The sequence below is a fragment of the Saimiri boliviensis genome, chromosome 18, assembly GCF_048565385.1.
Source record: "Saimiri boliviensis isolate mSaiBol1 chromosome 18, mSaiBol1.pri, whole genome shotgun sequence".
Taxonomy (NCBI): Eukaryota; Metazoa; Chordata; class Mammalia; order Primates; family Cebidae; genus Saimiri; species Saimiri boliviensis.
Window position 1 is genome coordinate 44,023,527 of NC_133466.1, and position 12,983 is coordinate 44,036,509.

The window sequence follows — 12,983 nt, forward strand, 5'->3', positions numbered from 1 at the left end:
CTAAAACCAAAACGGAGCTATCTAGCAGAATGGTTGTCAATGTGTGTATTCAACAGCCAGAGTTAAACTGATGTGTGTTTGCAGCAGTTCAGAAACTCTTTCTTTGGAGAATGCATAATAAGTCATTTCAAGCCCTAGAGACGCATATAAGAGTTAGCAGTAAGAATGCGTTTAAAACACAGAAGACCCGCTTCTTACGAACTCATCTGTTGTGTGTTGGTTCCTTTTAGGAAGTTGCATCTATGTTTAGATTCAGCGAGGTAGAAACACGTTTCTTCTAAAAGCTGCGTTTGGACATTCCAGAGTGGATGGGAGAACAGGCTGTAAAGAGAAATACCTTGCTCTAAAACCAAAACGGAGCTATCTAGCAGAATGGTTGTCAATGTGTGTATTCAACTTCCAGAGTTAAACATATGTGTGTTTGCAGCAGTTCAGAAACCCTTTCTTTGGAGAATGCAGAAACAGTCTTTTCCCGCCCTAGAGACGCTTATAAGAGTTAGCAGTAAGAATGCGTTTAAAACACAGAAGACCCGCTTCTTACGAACTCATCTGTTGTGTATTGGTTCCTTTTAGGAAGTTGCAACTATGTTTAGATTCAGCGAGGTAGAAACACGTTTCTTCTAAAAGCTGCGTTTGGACATTGCAGAGTGGATGGGAGAACAGGCTGTAAAGAGAAATACCTTGCTCTAAAACCAAAACGGAGGTATCTAGCAGAATGGTTGTCAATGTGTGTATTCAACTTCCAGAGTTAAACTGATGTTTGTTTGCAGCAGTTCAGAAACCCTTTCTTTGGAGAATGCAGAAACAGTCTTTTCCAGCCCTAGAGACGCATAAAAGGGTTAGCAGTAAGAATGCGTTTTAAACAGAGAAGACCCGCTTCTTACGAACTCATCTGCTCTGTGTTGGTTCCTTTTAGGAAGTTTCATCTTTGTTTAGATTCAGCGAGGTAGAAACACGTTTCTTCTAAAAGCTGCGTTTGGACATTCCAGAGTGGATGGGAGAACAGGCTGTAAAGAGAAATACCTTGCTCTAAAACCAAAACGGAGCTATCTAGCAGAATGGTTGTCAATGTGTGTATTCAACTTCCAGAGTTAAACATATGTGTGTTTGCAGCAGTTCAGAAACCGTTTCTTTGGAGAATGCAGAAACAGTCTTTTCCCGCCCTAGAAACGCTTATAAGAGTTAGCAGTAAGAATGCGTTTAAAACACAGAAGACCCGCTTCTTACGAACTCATCTGCTGTGTGTTGGTTCCTTTTAGGAAGTTGCATCTATGTTTAGATTCAGCGAGGTAGAAACACGTTTCTTCTAAAAGCTGCGTTTGGACATTCCAGAGTGGATGGGAAAACAGGCTGTAAAGAGAAATACCTTGCTCTAAAACCAAAACGGAGCTATCTAGAAGAATGGTTGTCAAAGTGTGTATTCAACTTCCAGAGTTATACATATGTGTGTTTGCAGCAGTTCAGAAACCCTTTCTTTGCAGAATGCAGAAACCGTCAATTCTAGCCCTAGAGACACATATAAGAGTTAGCAGTAAGAATGCGTTTAAAACACAGAAGACCCGCTTCTTACGAACTCATCTGCTGTGTGTTGGTTCCTTTTAGGAAGTTGCATCTATGTTTAGATTCAGCGAGGAAGAAACACGTTTCTTCTAAAAGCTGCGTTTGGACATTCCAGAGTGGATGGGAGAACAGGCTGTAAAGAGAAATACCTTGCTCTAAAACGAAAACGGAGCTATCTAGCAGAATGGTTGTCAATGTGTTTATTCACCTTCCAGAGTTAAACTGATGTGTGCTTCCAGCAGTTCAGAAACCCTTTCTTTGGAGAATGCAGAATCAGTCATTTCAAGCCCTTGAGACGCATATAAGAGTTAGCAGTAAGAATGCGTTTAAAACACAGAAGACCCGCTTCTTACGAACTCATCTGCTGTGTGTTGGTTCCTTTTAGGAAGTTACATCTATGTTTAGATTCAGCGAGGTAGAAACACGTTTCTTCTAAAAGCTGCGTTTGGATATTCCAGAGTGGATAGGAGAAGAGGCTGTAAAGAGAAATACCTTGCTCTAAAACCAAAACGGAGCTATCTAGCAGAATGGTTGTCAATGTGTGTATTCAACTTCCTGAGATTAACTGATTTGTGTTTGCAGCAGTTCAGAAACCCTTTCTTTGGAGAATGCAGAAACTGTCATTTAAAGCCCTAGAGACACATATAAGAGTTAGCAGTAAGAATGCGTTTAAAACACAGAAAACCCGCTTCTTACGAACTAATCTGCTGTGTGTTGGTTCCTTTTAGGAAGTTGCATCTATGTTTAGATTCAGCGAGGTAGAAACACGTTTCTTCTAAAAGCTGCGTTTGGACATTCCAGAGTGGATGGGAGAACAGGCTGTAAAGAGAAATACCTTGCTCTAAAACCAAAACGGAGCTATCTAGCAGAATGGTTGTCAATGTGTGTATTCAACTTCCAGAGTTAAACATATGTGTGTTTGCAGCAGTTCAGAAACCCTTTCTTTGGAGAATGCAGAAACAGTCTTTTCCCGCCCTAGAAACGCTTATAAGAGTTAGCAGTAAGAATGCGTTTAAAACAGAGAAGACCCGCTTTTTACGAAGTCATCTGATGTGTGTTGGTTCCTTTTAGGAAGTTGCATCTATGTTTAGATTCAGCGAGGTAGAAACACGTTTCTTCTAAAAGCTGCGTTTGGACATTCCAGAGTGGATGGGAGAACAGGCTGTAAAGAGAAATATCTTGCTCTAAAACCAAAACGGAGCTATCTAGCAGAATGGTTGTCAATGTGTGTATTCAACAGCCAGAGTTAAACTGATGTGTGTTTCCAGCAGTTCAGAAACTCTTTCTTTGGAGAATGCAGAATAAGTCATTTCAAGCCCTAGAGACGCATATAAGTGTTAGCAGTAAGAATGCGTTTAAAACACAGAAGACCCGCTTCTTACGAACTCATCTGTTGTGTGTTGGTTCCTTTTAGGAAGTTGCATCTATGTTTAGATTCAGCGAGGTAGAAACACGTTTCTTCTAAAAGCTGCGTTTGGACATTCCAGAGTGGATGGGAGAACAGGCTGTAAAGAGAAATACCTTGCTCTAAAACCAAAACGGAGCTATCTAGCAGAATGGTTGTCAATGTGTGTATTCAACTTCCAGAGTTAAACATATGTGTGTTTGCAGGAGTTCAGAAACCCTTTCTTTGCAGAATGCAGAAACCGTCAATTCTAGCCCTAGAGACACATAAAAGAGTTAGCAGTAAGAATGCGTTTAAAACACAGAAGACCCGCTTCTTACGAACTCATCTGCTGTGTGTTGGTTCCTTTTAGGAAGTTGCATCTATGTTTAGATTCAGCGAGGAAGAAACACGTTTCTTCTAAAAGCTGCGTTTGGACATTCCAGAGTGGATGGGAGAACAGGCTGTAAAGAGAAATACCTTGCTCTAAAACGAAAACGGAGCTATCTAGCAGAATGGTTGTCAATGTGTTTATTCACCTTCCAGAGTTAAACTGATGTGTGCTTCCAGCAGTTCAGAAACCCTTTCTTTGGAGAATGCAGAAACAGTCTTTTCCCGCCCTAGAGACGCTTATAAGAGTTAGCAGTAAGAATGCGTTTATAACACAGAAGACCCGCTTCTTACGAACTCATATGCTGTGTGTTGGTTCCTTTTAGGAAGTTGCATCTATGCTTAGATTCAGGGAGGTTGAAACACGTTTCTTCTAAAAGCTGCATTTCGACATTCCAGAGTGGATGGGAGAATAGGCTGTAAACAGAAATACCTTGCTCTAAAACCAAAACGGAGCTATCTAGCAGAATGGTTGTCAATGTGTGTATTCCACAGCCAGAGTTACACTGACGTGTGTTTGCAGCAGTTTAGAAACCCTTTCTTTGGAGAATGCAGAATCAGTCATTTCAAGCCCTTGAGACGCATATAAGAGTTAGCAGTAAGAATGCGTTTAAAACACAGAAGACCCGCTTCTTACGAAGTCATCTGCTGTGTGTTGGTTCCTTTTAGGAAGTTGCATCTATGTTTAGATTCAGGGAGGTAGAAACACGTTTCTTCTAAAAGCTGCGTTTGGACATTCCAGAGTAGATGGGAGAAGAGGCTGTAAAGAGAAATACCTTGCTCTAAAACCAAAACGGAGCTATCTAGCAGAATGGTTGTCAATGTGTGTATTCAACTTCCAGAGTTAAACATATGTGTGTTTGCAGCAGTTCAGAAACCCTTTCTTTGGAGAATGCAGAAACAGTCTTTTCCCGCCCTAGAGACGCTTATAAGAGTTAGCAGTAAGAATGCGTTTAAAACAGAGAAGACCCGCTTTTTACGAAGTCATCTGATGTGTGTTGGTTCCTTTTAGGAAGTTGCATCTATGTTTAGATTCAGCGAGGTAGAAACACGTTTCTTCTAAAAGCTGCGTTTGGACATTCCAGAGTGGATGGGAGAACAGGCTGTAAAGAGAAATATCTTGCTCTAAAACCAAAACGGAGCTATCTAGCAGAATGGTTGTCAATGTGTGTATTCAACAGCCAGAGTTAAACTGATGTGTGTTTGCAGCAGTTCAGAAACTCTTTCTTTGGAGAATGCAGAATAAGTCATTTCAAGCCCTAGAGACGCATATAAGAGTTAGCAGTAAGAATGCGTTTAAAACACAGAAGACCCGCTTCTTACGAACTCATCTGTTGTGTGTTGGTTCCTTTTAGGAAGTTGCATCTATGTTTAGATTCAGCGAGGTAGAAACACGTTTCTTCTAAAAGCTGCGTTTGGACATTCCAGAGTGGATGGGAGAACAGGCTGTAAAGAGAAATACCTTGCTCTAAAACCAAAACGGAGCTATCTAGCAGAATGGTTGTCAATGTGTGTATTCAACTTCCAGAGTTAAACATATGTGTGTTTGCAGGAGTTCAGAAACCCTTTCTTTGCAGAATGCAGAAACCGTCAATTCTAGCCCTAGAGACACATAAAAGAGTTAGCAGTAAGAATGCGTTTAAAACACAGAAGACCCGCTTCTTACGAACTCATCTGCTGTGTGTTGGTTCCTTTTAGGAAGTTGCATCTATGTTTAGATTCAGCGAGGAAGAAACACGTTTCTTCTAAAAGCTGCGTTTGGACATTCCAGAGTGGATGGGAGAACAGGCTGTAAAGAGAAATACCTTGCTCTAAAACGAAAACGGAGCTATCTAGCAGAATGGTTGTCAATGTGTTTATTCACCTTCCAGAGTTAAACTGATGTGTGCTTCCAGCAGTTCAGAAACCCTTTCTTTGGAGAATGCAGAAACAGTCTTTTCCCGCCCTAGAGACGCTTATAAGAGTTAGCAGTAAGAATGCGTTTATAACACAGAAGACCCGCTTCTTACGAACTCATATGCTGTGTGTTGGTTCCTTTTAGGAAGTTGCATCTATGCTTACATTCAGGGAGGTTGAAACACGTTTCTTCTAAAAGCTGCATTTCGACATTCCAGAGTGGATGGGAGAATAGGCTGTAAACAGAAATACCTTGCTCTAAAACCAAAACGGAGCTATCTAGCAGAATGGTTGTCAATGTGTGTATTCCACAGCCAGAGTTACACTGACGTGTGTTTGCAGCAGTTTAGAAACCCTTTCTTTGGAGAATGCAGAATCAGTCATTTCAAGCCCTTGAGACGCATATAAGAGTTAGCAGTAAGAATGCGTTTAAAACACAGAAGACCCGCTTCTTACGAAGTCATCTGCTGTGTGTTGGTTCCTTTTAGGAAGTTGCATCTATGTTTAGATTCAGCGAGGTAGAAACACGTTTCTTCTAAAAGCTGCGTTTGGACATTCCAGAGTAGATGGGAGAAGAGGCTGTAAAGAGAAATACCTTGCTCTAAAACCAAAACGGAGCTATCTAGCAGAATGGTTGTCAATGTGTGTATTCAACTTCCAGAGTTAAACATATGTGTGTTTGCAGGAGTTCAGAAACCCTTTCTTTGCAGAATGCAGAAACCGTCAATTCTAGCCCTAGAGACACATAAAAGAGTTAGCAGTAAGAATGCGTTTAAAACACAGAAGACCCGCTTCTTACGAACTCATCTGCTGTGTGTTGGTTCCTTTTAGGAAGTTGCATCTATGTTTAGATTCAGCGAGGAAGAAACACGTTTCTTCTAAAAGCTGCGTTTGGACATTCCAGAGTGGATGGGAGAACAGGCTGTAAAGAGAAATACCTTGCTCTAAAACGAAAACGGAGCTATCTAGCAGAATGGTTGTCAATGTGTTTATTCACCTTCCAGAGTTAAACTGATGTGTGCTTCCAGCAGTTCAGAAACCCTTTCTTTGGAGAATGCAGAAACAGTCTTTTCCCGCCCTAGAGACGCTTATAAGAGTTAGCAGTAAGAATGCGTTTATAACACAGAAGACCCGCTTCTTACGAACTCATATGCTGTGTGTTGGTTCCTTTTAGGAAGTTGCATCTATGCTTAGATTCAGGGAGGTTGAAACACGTTTCTTCTAAAAGCTGCATTTCGACATTCCAGAGTGGATGGGAGAATAGGCTGTAAAGAGAAATACCTTGCTCTAAAACCAAAACGGAGCTATCTAGCAGAATGGTTGTCAATGTGTGTATTCAACTTCCAGAGTTAAACATATGTGTGTTTGCAGCAGTTCAGAAACCCTTTCTTTGGAGAATGCAGAAACAGTCTTTTCCCGCCCTAGAGACGCTTATAAGAGTTAGCAGTAAGAATGCGTTTAAAACACAGAAGACCCGCTTCTTACGAACTCATCTGTTGTGTATTGGTTCCTTTTAGGAAGTTGCAACTATGTTTAGATTCAGCGAGGTAGAAACACGTTTCTTCTAAAAGCTGCGTTTGGACATTGCAGAGTGGATGGGAGAACAGGCTGTAAAGAGAAATACCTTGCTCTAAAACCAAAACGGAGGTATCTAGCAGAATGGCTGTCAATGTGTGTATTCAACTTCCAGAGTTAAACTGATGTTTGTTTGCAGCAGTTCAGAAACCCTTTCTTTGGAGAATGCAGAAACAGTCTTTTCCAGCCCTAGAGACGCATAAAAGGGTTAGCAGTAAGAATGCGTTTTAAACAGAGAAGACCTGCTTCTTACGAACTCATCTGCTCTGTGTTGGTTCCTTTTAGGAAGTTTCATCTTTGTTTAGATTCAGCGAGGTAGAAACACGTTTCTTCTAAAAGCTGCGTTTGGACATTCCAGAGTGGATGGGAGAAGAGGCTGTAAAGAGAAATACCTTGCTCTAAAACCAAAACGGAGCTATCTAGCAGAATGGTTGTCAATGTGCGTATTCAACTTCCAGAGTTAAACATATGTGTGTTTGTAGCAGTTCAGAAACCGTTTCTTTGGAGAATGCAGAAACAGTCTTTTCCCGCCCTAGAAACGCTTATAAGAGTTAGCAGTAAGAATGCGTTTAAAACACAGAAGACCCGCTTCTTACGAACTCATCTGCTGTGTGTTGGTTCCTTTTAGGAAGTTGCATCTATGTTTAGATTCAGCGAGGTAGAAACACGTTTCTTCTAAAAGCTGCGTTTGGACATTCCAGAGTGGATGGGAAAACAGGCTGTAAAGAGAAATACCTTGCTCTAAAACCAAAACGGAGCTATCTAGCAGAATGGTTGTCAAAGTGTGTATTCAACTTCCAGAGTTATACATATGTGTGTTTGCAGCAGTTCAGAAACCCTTTCTTTGCAGAATGCAGAAACCGTCAATTCTAGCCCTAGAGACACATATAAGAGTTAGCAGTAAGAATGCGTTTAAAACACAGAAGACCCGCTTCTTACGAACTCATCTGCTGTGTGTTGGTTCCTTTTAGGAAGTTGCATCTATGTTTAGATTCAGCGAGGGAGAAACACGTTTCTTCTAAAAGCTGCGTTTGGACACTCCAGAGTGGATGGGAGAACAGGCTGTAAAGAGAAATACCTTGCTCTAAAACCAAAACGGAGCTATCTAGCAGAATGGTTGTCAATGTGTGTATTCAACTTCCAGAGTTAAACTGATGTTTGTTTGCAGCAGTTCAGAAACCCTTTCTTTGGAGAAGGCAGTAACAGTCTTTTCCAGCCCTAGAGACGCATAAAAGGGTTAGCAGTAAGAATGCGTTTTAAACAGAGAAGACCCGCTTCTTACGAACTCATCTGCTCTGTGTTGGTTCCTTTTAGGAAGTTTCATCTTTGTTTAGATTCAGCGAGGTAGAAACACGTTTCTTCTAAAAGCTGCGTTTGTACATTCCAGAGTGGATGGGAGAACAGGCTGAAAAGAGAATTACCTTGCTCTAAAACCAAAACGGAGGTATCTAGCACAATGGTTGTCAATGTGTGTATTCAACTTCCAGAGTTAAACATATGTGTGTTTGCAGCAGTTCAGAAACCGTTTCTTTGGAGAATGCAGAAACAGTCTTTTCCCGCCCTAGAAACTCTTATAAGAGTTAGCAGTAAGAATGCGTTTAAAACACAGAAGACCAGCTTCTTACGAACTCATCTGCTGTGTGTTGGTTCCTTTTAGGAAGTTGCATCTATATTTAGATTCAGCGAGGTAGAAACACGTTTCTTCTAAAAGCTGCGTTTGGACATTCCAGAGTGGATGGGAAAACAGGCTGTAAGGAGAAATACCTTGCTCTAAAACCAAAACGGAGCTATCTAGCAGAATGGTTGTCAAAGTGTGTATTCAACTTCCAGAGTTAAACATATGTGTGTTTGCAGCAGTTCAGAAACCCTTTCTTTGCAGAATGCAGAAACCGTCAATTCTAGCCCTAGAGAAACATATAAGAGTTAGCAGTAAGAATGCGTTTAAAACACAGAAGACCCGCTTCTTACGAACTCATCTGCTGTGTGTTGGTTCCTTTTAGGAAGTTGCATCTATGTTTAGATTCAGCGAGGAAGAAACACGTTTCTTCTAAAAGCTGCGTTTGGACATTCCAGAGTGGATGGGAGAACAGGCTGTAAAGAGAAATACCTTGCTCTAAAACGAAAACGGAGCTATCTAGCAGAATGGTTGTCAATGTGTGTATTCAACTTCCAGAGTAAAACTGATGTGTGCTTCCAGCAGTTCAGAAACCCTTTCTTTGGAGAATGCAGAAACAGTCTTTTCCCGCCCTAGAGACGCTTATAAGTGTTAGCAGTAAGAATGCGTTTAAAACACAGAAGACCCGCTTCTTACGAACTCATATGCTGTGTGTTGGTTCCTTTTAGGAAGTTGCATCTATGCTTAGATTCAGGGAGGTTGAAACACGTTTCTTCTAAAAGCTGCGTTTGGACATTCCAGAGTGGATGGGAGAACAGGCTGTAAAGAGAAATACCTTGCTCTAAAACCAAAACGGAGCTATCTAGCAGAATGGTTGTCAATGTGTGTATTCAACAGCCAGAGTTACACTGATGTGTGTTTGCAGCAGTTTAGAAACCCTTTCTTTGGAGAATGCAGAATCAGTCATTTCAAGCCCTTGAGACGCATATAAGAGTTAGCAGTAAGAATGCGTTTAAAACACAGAAGACCCGCTTCTTACGAACTCATCTGCTGTGTGTTGGTTCCTTTTAGTAAGTTGCATCTATGTTTAGATTCAGCGAGGTAGAAACACGTTTCTTCTAAAAGCTGCGTTTGGATATTCCAGAGTGGATAGGAGAAGAGGCTGTAAAGAGAAATACCTTGCTCTAAAACCAAAACGGAGCTATCTAGCAGAATGGTTGTCAATGTGTGTATTCAACTTCCTGAGATTAACTGATTTGTGTTTGCAGCAGTTCAGAAACCCTTTCTTTGGAGAATGCAGAAACTGTCATTTCAAGCCCTAGAGACACATATAAGAGTTAGCAGTAAGAATGCGTTTAAAACACAGAAAACCCGCTTCTTACGAACTAATCTGCTGTGTGTTGGTTCCTTTTAGGAAGTTGCATCTATGTTTAGATTCAGCGAGGTAGAAACACGTTTCTTCTAAAAGCTGCGTTTGGACATTCCAGAGTGGATGGGAGAACAGGCTGTAAAGAGAAATACCTTGCTCTAAAACCAAAACGGAGCTATCTAGCAGAATGGTTGTCAATGTGTGTATTCAACTTCCAGAGTTAAACATATGTGTGTTTGCAGCAGTTCAGAAACCCTTTCTTTGGAGAATGCAGAAACAGTCTTTTCCCGCCCTAGAAACGCTTATAAGAGTTAGCAGTAAGAATGCGTTTAAAACAGAGAAGACCCGCTTTTTACGAAGTCATCTGATGTGTGTTGGTTCCATTTAGGAAGTTGCATCTATGTTTAGATTCAGCGAGGTAGAAACACGTTTCTTCTAAAAGCTGCGTTTGGACATTCCAGAGTGGATGGGAGAACAGGCTGTAAAGAGAAATATCTTGCTCTAAAACCAAAACGGAGCTATCTAGCAGAATGGTTGTCAATGTGTGTATTCAACAGCCAGAGTTAAACTGATGTGTGTTTGCAGCAGTTCAGAAACTCTTTCTTTGGAGAATGCAGAATAAGTCATTTCAAGCCCTAGAGACGCATATAAGAGTTAGCAGTAAGAATGCGTTTAAAACACAGAAGACCCGCTTCTTACGAACTCATCTGTTGTGTGTTGGTTCCTTTTAGGAAGTTGCATCTATGTTTAGATTCAGCGAGGTAGAAACACGTTTCTTCTAAAAGCTGCGTTTGGACATTCCAGAGTGGATGGGAGAACAGGCTGTAAAGAGAAATACCTTGCTCTAAAACCAAAACGGAGCTATCTAGCAGAATGGTTGTCAATGTGTGTATTCAACTTCCAGAGTTAAACATAAGTGTGTTTGCAGCAGTTCAGAAACCCTTTCTTTGGAGAATGCAGAAACAGTCTTTTCCCGCCCTAGAGACGCTTATAAGAGTTAGCAGTAAGAATGCGTTTATAACACAGAAGACCCGCTTCTTACGAACTCATATGCTGTGTGTTGGTTCCTTTTAGGAAGTTGCATCTATGCTTAGATTCAGGGAGGTTGAAACACGTTTCTTCTAAAAGCTGCATTTCGACATTCCAGAGTGGATGGGAGAATAGGCTGTAAACAGAAATACCTTGCTCTAAAACCAAAACGGAGCTATCTAGCAGAATGGTTGTCAATGTGTGTATTAAACTTCCAGAGTTAAACATATGTGTGTTTGCAGCAGTTTAGAAACCCTTTCTTTGGAGAATGCAGAATCAGTCATTTCAAGCCCTTGAGACGCATATAAGAGTTAGCAGTAAGAATGCGTTTAAAACACAGAAGACCCGCTTCTTACGAAGTCATCTGCTGTGTGTTGGTTCCTTTTAGGAAGTTGCATCTATGTTTAGATTCAGCGAGGTAGAAACACGTTTCTTCTAAAAGCTGCGTTTGGACATTCCAGAGTAGATGGGAGAAGAGGCTGTAAAGAGAAATACCTTGCTCTAAAACCAAAACGGAGCTATCTAGCAGAATGGTTGTCAATGTGTGTATTCAACTTCCAGAGTTAAACATATGTGTGTTTGCAGCAGTTCAGAAACCCTTTCTTTGGAGAATGCAGAAACAGTCTTTTCCCGCCCTAGAGACGCTTATAAGAGTTAGCAGTAAGAATGCGTTTAAAACAGAGAAGACCCGCTTTTTACGAAGTCATCTGATGTGTGTTGGTTCCTTTTAGGAAGTTGCATCTATGTTTAGATTCAGCGAGGTAGAAACACGTTTCTTCTAAAAGCTGCGTTTGGACATTCCAGAGTGGATGGGAGAACAGGCTGTAAAGAGAAATATCTTGCTCTAAAACCAAAACGGAGCTATCTAGCAGAATGGTTGTCAATGTGTGTATTCAACAGCCAGAGTTAAACTGATGTGTGTTTGCAGCAGTTCAGAAACTCTTTCTTTGGAGAATGCAGAATAAGTCATTTCAAGCCCTAGAGACGCATATAAGAGTTAGCAGTAAGAATGCGTTTAAAACACAGAAGACCCGCTTCTTACGAACTCATCTGTTGTGTGTTGGTTCCTTTTAGGAAGTTGCATCTATGTTTAGATTCAGCGAGGTAGAAACACGTTTCTTCTAAAAGCTGCGTTTGGACATTCCAGAGTGGATGGGAGAACAGGCTGTAAAGAGAAATACCTTGCTCTAAAACCAAAACGGAGCTATCTAGCAGAATGGTTGTCAATGTGTGTATTCAACTTCCAGAGTTAAACATATGTGTGTTTGCAGGAGTTCAGAAACCCTTTCTTTGCAGAATGCAGAAACCGTCAATTCTAGCCCTAGAGACACATAAAAGAGTTAGCAGTAAGAATGCGTTTAAAACACAGAAGACCCGCTTCTTACGAACTCATCTGCTGTGTGTTGGTTCCTTTTAGGAAGTTGCATCTATGTTTAGATTCAGCGAGGAAGAAACACGTTTCTTCTAAAAGCTGCGTTTGGACATTCCAGAGTGGATGGGAGAACAGGCTGTAAAGAGAAATACCTTGCTCTAAAACGAAAACGGAGCTATCTAGCAGAATGGTTGTCAATGTGTTTATTCACCTTCCAGAGTTAAACTGATGTGTGCTTCCAGCAGTTCAGAAACCCTTTCTTTGGAGAATGCAGAAACAGTCTTTTCCCGCCCTAGAGACGCTTATAAGAGTTAGCAGTAAGAATGCGTTTATAACACAGAAGACCCGCTTCTTACGAACTCATATGCTGTGTGTTGGTTCCTTTTAGGAAGTTGCATCTATGCTTAGATTCAGGGAGGTTGAAACACGTTTCTTCTAAAAGCTGCATTTCGACATTCCAGAGTGGATGGGAGAATAGGCTGTAAACAGAAATACCTTGCTCTAAAACCAAAACGGAGCTATCTAGCAGAATGGTTGTCAATGTGTGTATTCCACAGCCAGAGTTACACTGACGTGTGTTTGCAGCAGTTTAGAAACCCTTTCTTTGGAGAATGCAGAATCAGTCATTTCAAGCCCTTGAGACGCATATAAGAGTTAGCAGTAAGAATGCGTTTAAAACACAGAAGACCCGCTTCTTACGAAGTCATCTGCTGTGTGTTGGTTCCTTTTAGGAAGTTGCATCTATGTTTAGATTCAGCGAGGTAGAAACACGTTTCTTCTAAAAGCTGCGTTT